Source organism: Apium graveolens, chromosome 1, assembly GCF_009905375.1.
Source record: "Apium graveolens cultivar Ventura chromosome 1, ASM990537v1, whole genome shotgun sequence".
Classification (NCBI taxonomy): Eukaryota; Viridiplantae; Streptophyta; class Magnoliopsida; order Apiales; family Apiaceae; genus Apium; species Apium graveolens.
Genome location: NC_133647.1, coordinates 80,031,445 through 80,040,507, shown reverse-complemented (window position 1 = coordinate 80,040,507; position 9,063 = coordinate 80,031,445). Strand labels below are relative to the sequence as shown.

Sequence of the window (9,063 nt, the reverse complement as noted above, 5' to 3'; positions counted from 1 at the left end):
TGTAATATTAATTGTAAATTTAGTACAACTTTAAAAGCCGAATGCCAATATATGCCACTATTGTATGCTTGTGTGAATGAGAATTTCTGCGTCTTAAATTTTTGTTATGTGGTATATGAATTTTCAAAGCAAAAGTTTATTTATTTCTTTCATTTTTAATTTATAAGGAATATTTTTAAACCTTGAATAAATATCTTTTTAAAAGTTATTTGTTCACAAAATTCAAAAGTAGTTTTATAAAATTTCTAAAAATCCAAGTTATTTTATGGTATAAATTTTATAATTTTTGAACTTGTGTTTTATTTTACAAAAAAAAATCTTTCTAAATGTTAATTGTTATAATTAACAAATTACATAGCTGTCCTTGCATGCAAATCCTTTCTATTCAATCCAAAAGGGCTAAAGAGACAATTACCAACCCACTAACTCTTATTTTCTAGCCAAATTCCTCCTTTACCCTTGCATGCAAAATGATCCAAGTTTAAGTGGAAGGGTGGTCATGTCAATTCCTATTTCCACTCACATTTGTCAAAACAAAAACCATAAAATAAGTAAAAACATGATCATTTCACACATCACTCACCACCACACTCTTTCTTCCCTCCCTCCTCTCTATCACTCTCAGTTTTCTCCCCCCTCACTCTCGGGTTTTGCCGAGATCAACCCCCTCCCCATTTTCTTTCTTTCTCAATCAAGTTCCACCTTCTACAACAAGTAAATGTTACTTCCCATGCCATGATCACTTATATTTTAAAGAGTTTTGAGTAGGAATTTTAAGTTTTAAAGTTGCATGTTAAGATTTTAGTTGAAACTCAAAGTACAACCTTGATTCTTGTGAGTTTAAGGTTGTTTTTGAGAGGACTACAAGGAATGGTGAAGTGCCAAGTCCTGATAAGAAAACTCTTGACGTTAAATGACCATTCCCTTCCATTTCATTCGGCCATGACCATAGGGGAGCCGAATGAATGGTTCTTGAGACCATTCTTGTTGCTTTGTTTAATTTTTGCATGTTTATGTGATAATGGCTTGAATTTTTTAGTAAAAATTTGATGAAACTCCTTGCATGATAAGTGATCATCTAGATATAGCTCATGCTAGGCTTGCATGTAAATTTCGTGGTAAAACATATTTAGAAAACATGTTGTTTGGCTTGCAAAACTCGAAGACATGCATGCATGTGGATTTCACTTAGAATGTTATAAGATTTTGATCATTTGGAAAGATTTTATTAGTAAGATTTAATTTCAGTAGGAATAATATGTTAATATTGATTAATGCTTCTTGATGCATGGTAATAAGTCGTGTATATCTTTTATAAAATGCATAACTTGTTGTTTCAAAAACTTGATGATTTGTGAGTTGTGAAATGTGGTTTCTTTTGTTTTGCCATGATTGCACCTTAGGTAAGGATGATCTCCACCAAGATTATTTTGAGTTTAAGGGAGTTAGTTCAGTAGATCACCATGTTTAAGTCTTGGTTTGGGTATTGGGTTGTTGGTGGTTGAGTTTGTCAAGTCAAAACCTTGGAGGAAGGAGAGTTATAGTTTCTGCAGAAAATCAGTTTAGTACCCTGAGGTTTAGAGTGAGTTTTGACCATGTCATTGATGTGAACTTTGAGGCCCAAGCCACCAGAAGTTAGTATTGGGAGTATATAAAAGGTTTTAGGTGTTGGTTGGAGGTTTGCATGTCATTTGGTTAGGTGCACAAGTAGAATAACAAAATCTGTCCAGCAGGGAACAGTTTTGTTGCAACTTAGAAATAGGGAGATTTGACCATGTCATGGGTAGGCCCTCATTAGGCCCTGTTGGGCCTTAGTTAGGGGGATTATCAGAGAAGTTTTTCCAACCATAGTTCATAGGATATGAGTTAGAACCATGTGTCACAAGTTAATTCAAGTTAGGGTGTTTTCTGCCCAGGAAAACAGGGGAACCATGGACTTTGAGCTTAGGCCCAAGAAGGCCCAAGCCAGACTCTTGAGCCACATCAAGTTTGGGAGATGAACTTAGGTCAGGAGAGTCTTGTGTAAGAGTTTTGAAGGAAAACCTATAGTTTAAGGGTGTCAAATGCACTCAAGAAACCATAGTTGTCATTCTGAAATTTGCACCAGTGAGCACTTTCACTCATCACATAGTTTTAGAACACTTAGGAGTGAGGTCTTGGTTAACCACCATAGTTGTAAGATAGTATAAGGTCAGTAGAATAAAAGGCACAAGTGAGGGTCAATAGGTCTTGGATAGTTTAGTAATGGCACATCGAGTTAGGAAACCAAAATTTGAAGACTTTGTCTAGTTTAGCGACCAAGTGACTTAAGTTGTGAGTCGAGATCATCCAAGCCTAGTGTTGCATTATGGTGTATAGGGTGTTATTTGGTATTAATATATGATATGTGATTATATGGCTATGTGTGTGAAATTATAAATTAAAGGTGAATATAAATTAAGTGCATATAGGCCTAAGTGCCATCCGTGTTTAAATTCGGGTTGTAAATAGGTTAAGTTGGTGAGAATATATTATAATGAGGATTATTATTATTTATGTAGGATCTCGAGACGAGGGAAAACTTGCCATAAAGGTCGAGTGAAGCTCCAGTTGCTCCTACCAGTCAGACCAGACCAGCCTTTCTCAAGGCAAGTGATTCAACTTGTCCTTCATATTTACTGCTAATAGTTCATGCATTGCTGCAACTATCCTGAGTCATTTTGATATATATATATATATATATATTTAAGTCAAGCGTACCTTATGTTTATCCTTGAAATGCCATGAACCCTTGAGTACGTATTGCAAGTAGTTCAAAAGTCTTATCATGATAGTATATTAAAGTAATTTGAATGCCATGATAAAAGAAAGGGTAGTTACAACTCTTGGTTGATTCTCTTGATTAACATGCTGATGATTCCTAAGTATTGATATCTCATCCTGATACTTGAACCCCTATAGAACATTACCTTGAACCCTAAAAGCCAGATACTTATCAAAGTGATTCCTCATTGATTGATACTCCTCTTTCTTATCCTAGAGCTTGACAATTCTGATATATCCTGAGTTAAAGATCATTTCTGCATACCTTAACACCCTTAGTATTCATAAAGCTTATCTTCTTGATGATCCAGGACTTGAACATTGATGAGAAACCATTGCTTTAAGCCCAATTTGGCATTACCCTTTATAATATCCAATAGCCTCACTAAATCCCCTTATCCAATCTTTGATATATGAAAACCATTCAGTTACTTTAATAGAGTATAGTTTTGTGAATCATGGCCCTGAGATTTAGTACCATATTTCCCGTGTTTCGAGTTGATCTATAATCCCTTGATAAAAAAATGTTTACTGTAAAAGAGATTTTGTTATAAATCGGCATCAGTTTTTGAAATAAATAAAATGTGGGTTTTCAGTCCCAAAGGGGGATAAATGTTTTCTTTGAATAGTGGGTCTGGACTGAGACGCGAGTCCTTTCCACACTTATATTAGGCTTAAAAGTTGCCTAGGGATTCCCATTAATGTTTTAGAACCCAACGAGGTTCGGGATTACTTCGCGGCTGATCACCGGCTGTAATCTGTAGCGTCATAAAATGATTTTGAAATTGTTTTGATACAAACGAAATGATGCCATCACCCAAAGTTTTATCTCTCGTTATCACTGGTTATGTCTTTCCATTGACATTCTTTAATATATATCTCGATTTATGATTTGTATCGTATTGTTTAGCACTTGCTGAGCATTTGGCTCACTCCTTGCTTTACCCGATATTACAGCTAACAGCTATGGTTAGATTCAAGCAGACTGCCCGTAAGACCTGTAATGCTGATGCTTATGTTCGAGCTCAGGTAGAATAAGTGATAGTAGTTTGTGTGAGGACTCGGTATTTAAAATCAGTTGTAATAGATGGTAGTGTTGGGCTGTTCCAAACCCTAAACTGTAAGATCTTGGATTTGGGTATGTTTATTTATTTGTTGTAATAGTTATATTTAATTTGCTGTTTAAGTTGGGGTGTGACACTGCGAATACCTTAATGGTAAACCCTGACACTGCGAATACCTTAATGGTAAACCCAGCACCTAGGCTTGGGTTACGGTATTGGATCACAATTCCAATTGGAAGAATAGGACATTCGTTGGAGCCACCGCATGCGATGATCAGTCGTACTACGGAAATAGTAACCTTTTCTACTAGTAGAAGGATGACACCTTCGTATCCCGATTATCACCCTTGCCGCATTCGGGCTATATGTCCCATTTTTGGGTATATACATACTTCACAAGTTCCTGAGTACACAGAGTACCTTCGCCTGCGGTACCTTTGGTAGTCCATCTAGCACACATAGTACTAGAGTCTACCCTTCCCTTGTCCTTTAACAGAATTCTATCATATCTTGAGAACTCGAACCACATCGAAGCTCCCCCAAGCATTTCGCTTGTTGATGGAAACAACTTGTTTTATTAGCGTATATATGTATATGTATACGTACTTCCGAATTTTTCGGAGGAAGTACTAAGGATGTGAGTTGACCGTTGTCAACAGATAAGTAAATAAGGGGGAGTTTCTTTTGAAACTATATTCAAAATATTTAAAATAAGTCCAGATAATATTCTTCGACGATCTGAAATTATTTGAATGATTTTCCGGAAATCAGAAAGTATTTTAAATCAGGTTTTATGATTTTTAAATCATAAATAAATCATTTAATAACTAAATATCAATCGTTAAATAATTAAACCTCAAAAAATTACGCTTTAAAAAGATTATTGAAATAATATTCCTCAACTAGTTTATGTTTAAGTAATATAATAATCTTTAATATTTAATCGGGTTTGAAATAAATAATCGTTGGAGAATACTTCTCCCATAATAAATGAATAGTTAATTAATATTTATTATTAAAATAATAAAATGTAGTTGAGGGAATACGATCTTTGGAAATCGTTTTAATAAAAGTTCGAGGTATTTAATATTTCGCAAGTGGATATCGAGTCCCTGGAATAAAATAAGTACGGGCTTTTAATGATCCAAAACATCTCCGGGATAATTCCCGAGTATAAACTTTATAAAAACTGACCGACTCTCGGTCTTATAACTTATATATTACGCTCTACTATAGCGTTTGTATTCTTAAATAAAATACCTCCGGAATACTTCCGGGTTCTCATAAAATTATACTGACCGATCCTCGGTCTAAAATATACTCCTCATATATACAACGCTACTCTCTAGCGTTATCGATTGAAATTCGGTAATATTCATATACCAAAATCATTATCATATCGTATGTTATTATATAACATAATTCGTAAAACATCGTAAATATAGCATCATGTATATATCGACATTATTTGAAAACAAACACAACACAACAGTTTCAAAAAAAGGTAGGGTCTGAAAACTTTCCTCGAGTCCAAGACACGTTTCCCGACTTTCTCTCGTTCCGGGTTTTCTAATCAACAAACATCATAATCTTAATCAGTATTCCTACTCTCATCACCAACTTATATTTCTAATAAGTTCAATACTTCATAAATTTCATCATTCGACCGACTCAAAATAAGTATCACTCCTTGGTTGAAACGGACGATCAAAGTGGTCTCCTAGATTTGACTTAACGAATATTACAATTACGCTACTCGCACTCCATCATTTTATAATAAATCGTAAAATTAATATTTTAATACGAAACCACCTCGAGGAGCTTCTTGAGTGCTTGTAATATTTATCCTAAAAGTTTCATTTTGATAAAATGAATTTAATTAGGTGAAAAGCATTTCAAAAGTTCGGTCAACTACAGAGTTTTACTATTCAAACCGCTTTCACTAAAATATTGATATCTCTCAAACCGTTAACTCAATTGATACACCTTTTTTGCGTGCGCGATCTAGACAAAATTTAGAACACATCAGTTGAAAATAGTTTTCTGGGAACAGGGGTGAAAATCCCGAAGTGGCAGTTTCCTAACAACGGGTTGTTTTTGACTTTCGTACTCCGCGCGACCTCGGCTCTGACATTTTTATAAAATTGAAAAATCACCATTTTTACTTGAAATTTTTATAAAATCTAATAAACTCTATTTTGTACTCTCTGTAATAATTTCATGATTTTTAAATATTTTTAAATTGATCATTTATATTTACAAAGTTTATAATTTGTAGCAGTTTTGTCGCGTAAACCCCTTTTACGAAAACGGTCATAACTTTTGATCCGTAAATCGGAATCAAGCGATTGAAGCGCCTAAACGATCCTTATAATATTTTATATCATAATCAAGTGTTAGTTTTTAATAAACTACAGTTTATACATTCGGGAACTTCTGCAGAAATTTAAGTTGAGTTTTGTTCGTATTAACGAGGTTACGATTACGATTACGATTCGAATTTTGTTTACGTCTTAAATCATTATACCACCATCAACAATCATCAAATCATCATCTCAACACTAAATCCTCTCAAAAACATCATGTTCTTGAGGTAACAATTATCAACCTTAAAACTAATTAACTAAACATCAAGATATTATCAAATCAATCATCAAAACCATACTTAGATCCTTACTTTTCTTGAAACTTAAAACTTAAACAAAGTTTGGATGAAGGTTTAAACTTTTCTTGGTATATTGGGAGGTATTCTTCTTTATGGTTGAATGATAAGTGGATTTTATATCCACTTGGAACGCTTTATCTTAAATTGATGTTTTGGACTCAAGTTGTTGGTATTTTGATATGTTTTTCTTTTATTGCATTTCAGGTATTAGTTATATGAAGAAAAGAGTTTTTAAAGGAAATATGATAAAAAGTGCTCAGAATTGGAAGCCTAGTCCATTGTCAAGTTATAGAGAATCTCGTTAGCTTCGCGTAGGTAGTTGAATCGCCTAATTCTGACAAGTAGAACTCAAGTTATGGCCAAAACAAGATTCATCAGAAATTTTTCCAGACAGGAGCTGAGCGCCCACCCAGGAGAGCTGAGCGGCCGCCCAGGAGAGCTGAGCGCCCGCCCGGAGAGCTGAGCGGCCGCCCAAGACGCGGCTGGTCGCTGATTTCACTGAAAAAAACCTTTTTTGAGTGGAATTTGACGATTTTAATGGTCCAGGTACACTAGGGGCGTATATATACTTAAAAAAAAAGGGTTTTCATCATCAGGAAAGATTTGGATACCAAGGAGAAGACCTAGAAGCACAGAACAACTCCGAAAAAGAAGATCTTGTTTTCAACTTGTGATTCTTTGAATTAGTTGTAACTTTGGATGCTCGTTTTCGTTCTTGTTGAACCTAGATCTCGTTTGTTCGTACTTTAATTATTATTCAGTTTATTTAAGACCTTGTTTATACCATGCTTTCATTGGAACCCATGGTGACGATGAGTTCAATTATGAACTAATCGTTGTCATGGGGTTCTAGCGGATTTACTTATGGATTTCAATAATTAATTTGTTTCTATATCTTGGTGTGAGGTGATTGATTGATATCCTAGTATTGGTTGTGCTTATTCGTCTTATGTGCGTAGCTAACATATAAGATAGCATGTTAATCTCTATTGAAGCGACAGTGAATATAGAGGTTTAGAACTTGCCATGCTAGCATAGGTTCATGTATGTGTATGCATGATTCGTAGGTAACTTTAACGTTTTACTTTCCCTATGTAATCATTATGGATAACTTGTGCTTAAATCGTTATGTTGTCAAATTTTATAGACATATAGGGTCTCAATATAATTGGTGCCTATTCAGCTTCTATCTCTTTTGTGGATGTCTGGTAGAATGGTACTCGTGCAACGAAAGTTGGCGTTTATCAGTTTCGTGTTATCTGATTAGTGTCATCACCATCACATGCTAAGGTTAAGAACGAAAAGGCTATTGAATGAAGTATTTAATGAAGTTAGAATCCCATGTCTGTCATATATAGTAATTCAACCTCAATTCTCTTAGTTAATGTTAGTTAGTATAATCTCTTAGTTTAATAAAAACCCAATTTGTTATTTGTCTTAGCATTGAGCGATAACCATACATTGTTGCATAGATGCATAAATTGAACTTAACCTAAACTAGTCTCTATGGGAACGAATCTAATTTATATCTTATACTACTTGCGAACGCGTATACTTGCGTGAATATTAGTGCGTGTTTTTGCCCTAACAAGTTTTTGGCGCCGCTACCGGGGACTCGGTGTTAATTTTTAGTTTATATACTTGTCATTAGTGGTCGTTAAAGTTCACTGACTCGGATTCTTTTACTTTCACGGTTTATTTGTTTGTGTTTCAGGTACTCATTACAATAGGAGATCCAGCAGCACGAACGAAAGCCTTGATGGATTTTTCTCAACCCAAGATCAATGACATTTAATCTAGCATTGTCCGGCCAGCTATCACAGATACTACCTTTGAGATCAAGCCTGACATAATTCAATGGGTGCAGAATTCAATCCAATTTGGGGGTTCTCCAACTGAAGATCCCAATATGCACATTAGGGACTTTATTGAGATCTGCGACACCTTCAAGTTCAACAGTGTTTCTGAAGATGCTGTGAAGCTGAGACTGTTCCCATTCTCTCTGAGGGACAAGGCTAAGAGCTGGTTACACTCTCTACCAGCTGGTTCAATTACTACTTGGGAAGATCTTGCTCAGATGTTTCTTACTAAATTTTTCCCCATGGCGAAGACAACTGTAATCAGGAATGCTCTTACTCAATTTGCGCAGCAATCAGGAGAATCTTTATATGAAGCTTGGGAGCGCTACAAGGAGATGCTTAGGAAGTGTCCTCATCATGGAATGCCTGATTGGATGATCATCAATTGTTTTTATAATGGGTTGGGAGCACAGTCCAGACCCAGGCTCGATGCAGCAATAGGTGGAGCATTATGGGCAAAGAGCTATGAGGAAGCTTATGATTTAATTGAACTGATGGCTGCTAATGAATATCAGTATCCAACCAAGATATTGCCACAGAATAAGGTAGCAGGAGTTCTTGAGGTGGATACAGCTATGGCTATCACTGCTCAACTAAAGGAGTTGTCTATGAAGATCGATTCTCTGGCTAACTTGGGTGTTAATCAGATAACCAGTGTTTGTGAGCTATGTGC

At 35.3% G+C, this 9,063-nt stretch overlaps 1 non-coding gene across 1 annotated transcript; it reads right to left on the bottom strand.

The window, feature by feature from the left end:
• Positions 1–8,647: 8,647 nt before the first annotated feature.
• LOC141680738 (small nucleolar RNA R71) lies at positions 8,648–8,754 on the bottom strand. The gene has a single exon (XR_012558404.1). It is a non-coding gene; the product is annotated as a small nucleolar RNA R71 (small nucleolar RNA).
• Positions 8,755–9,063: the final 309 nt, after the last annotated feature.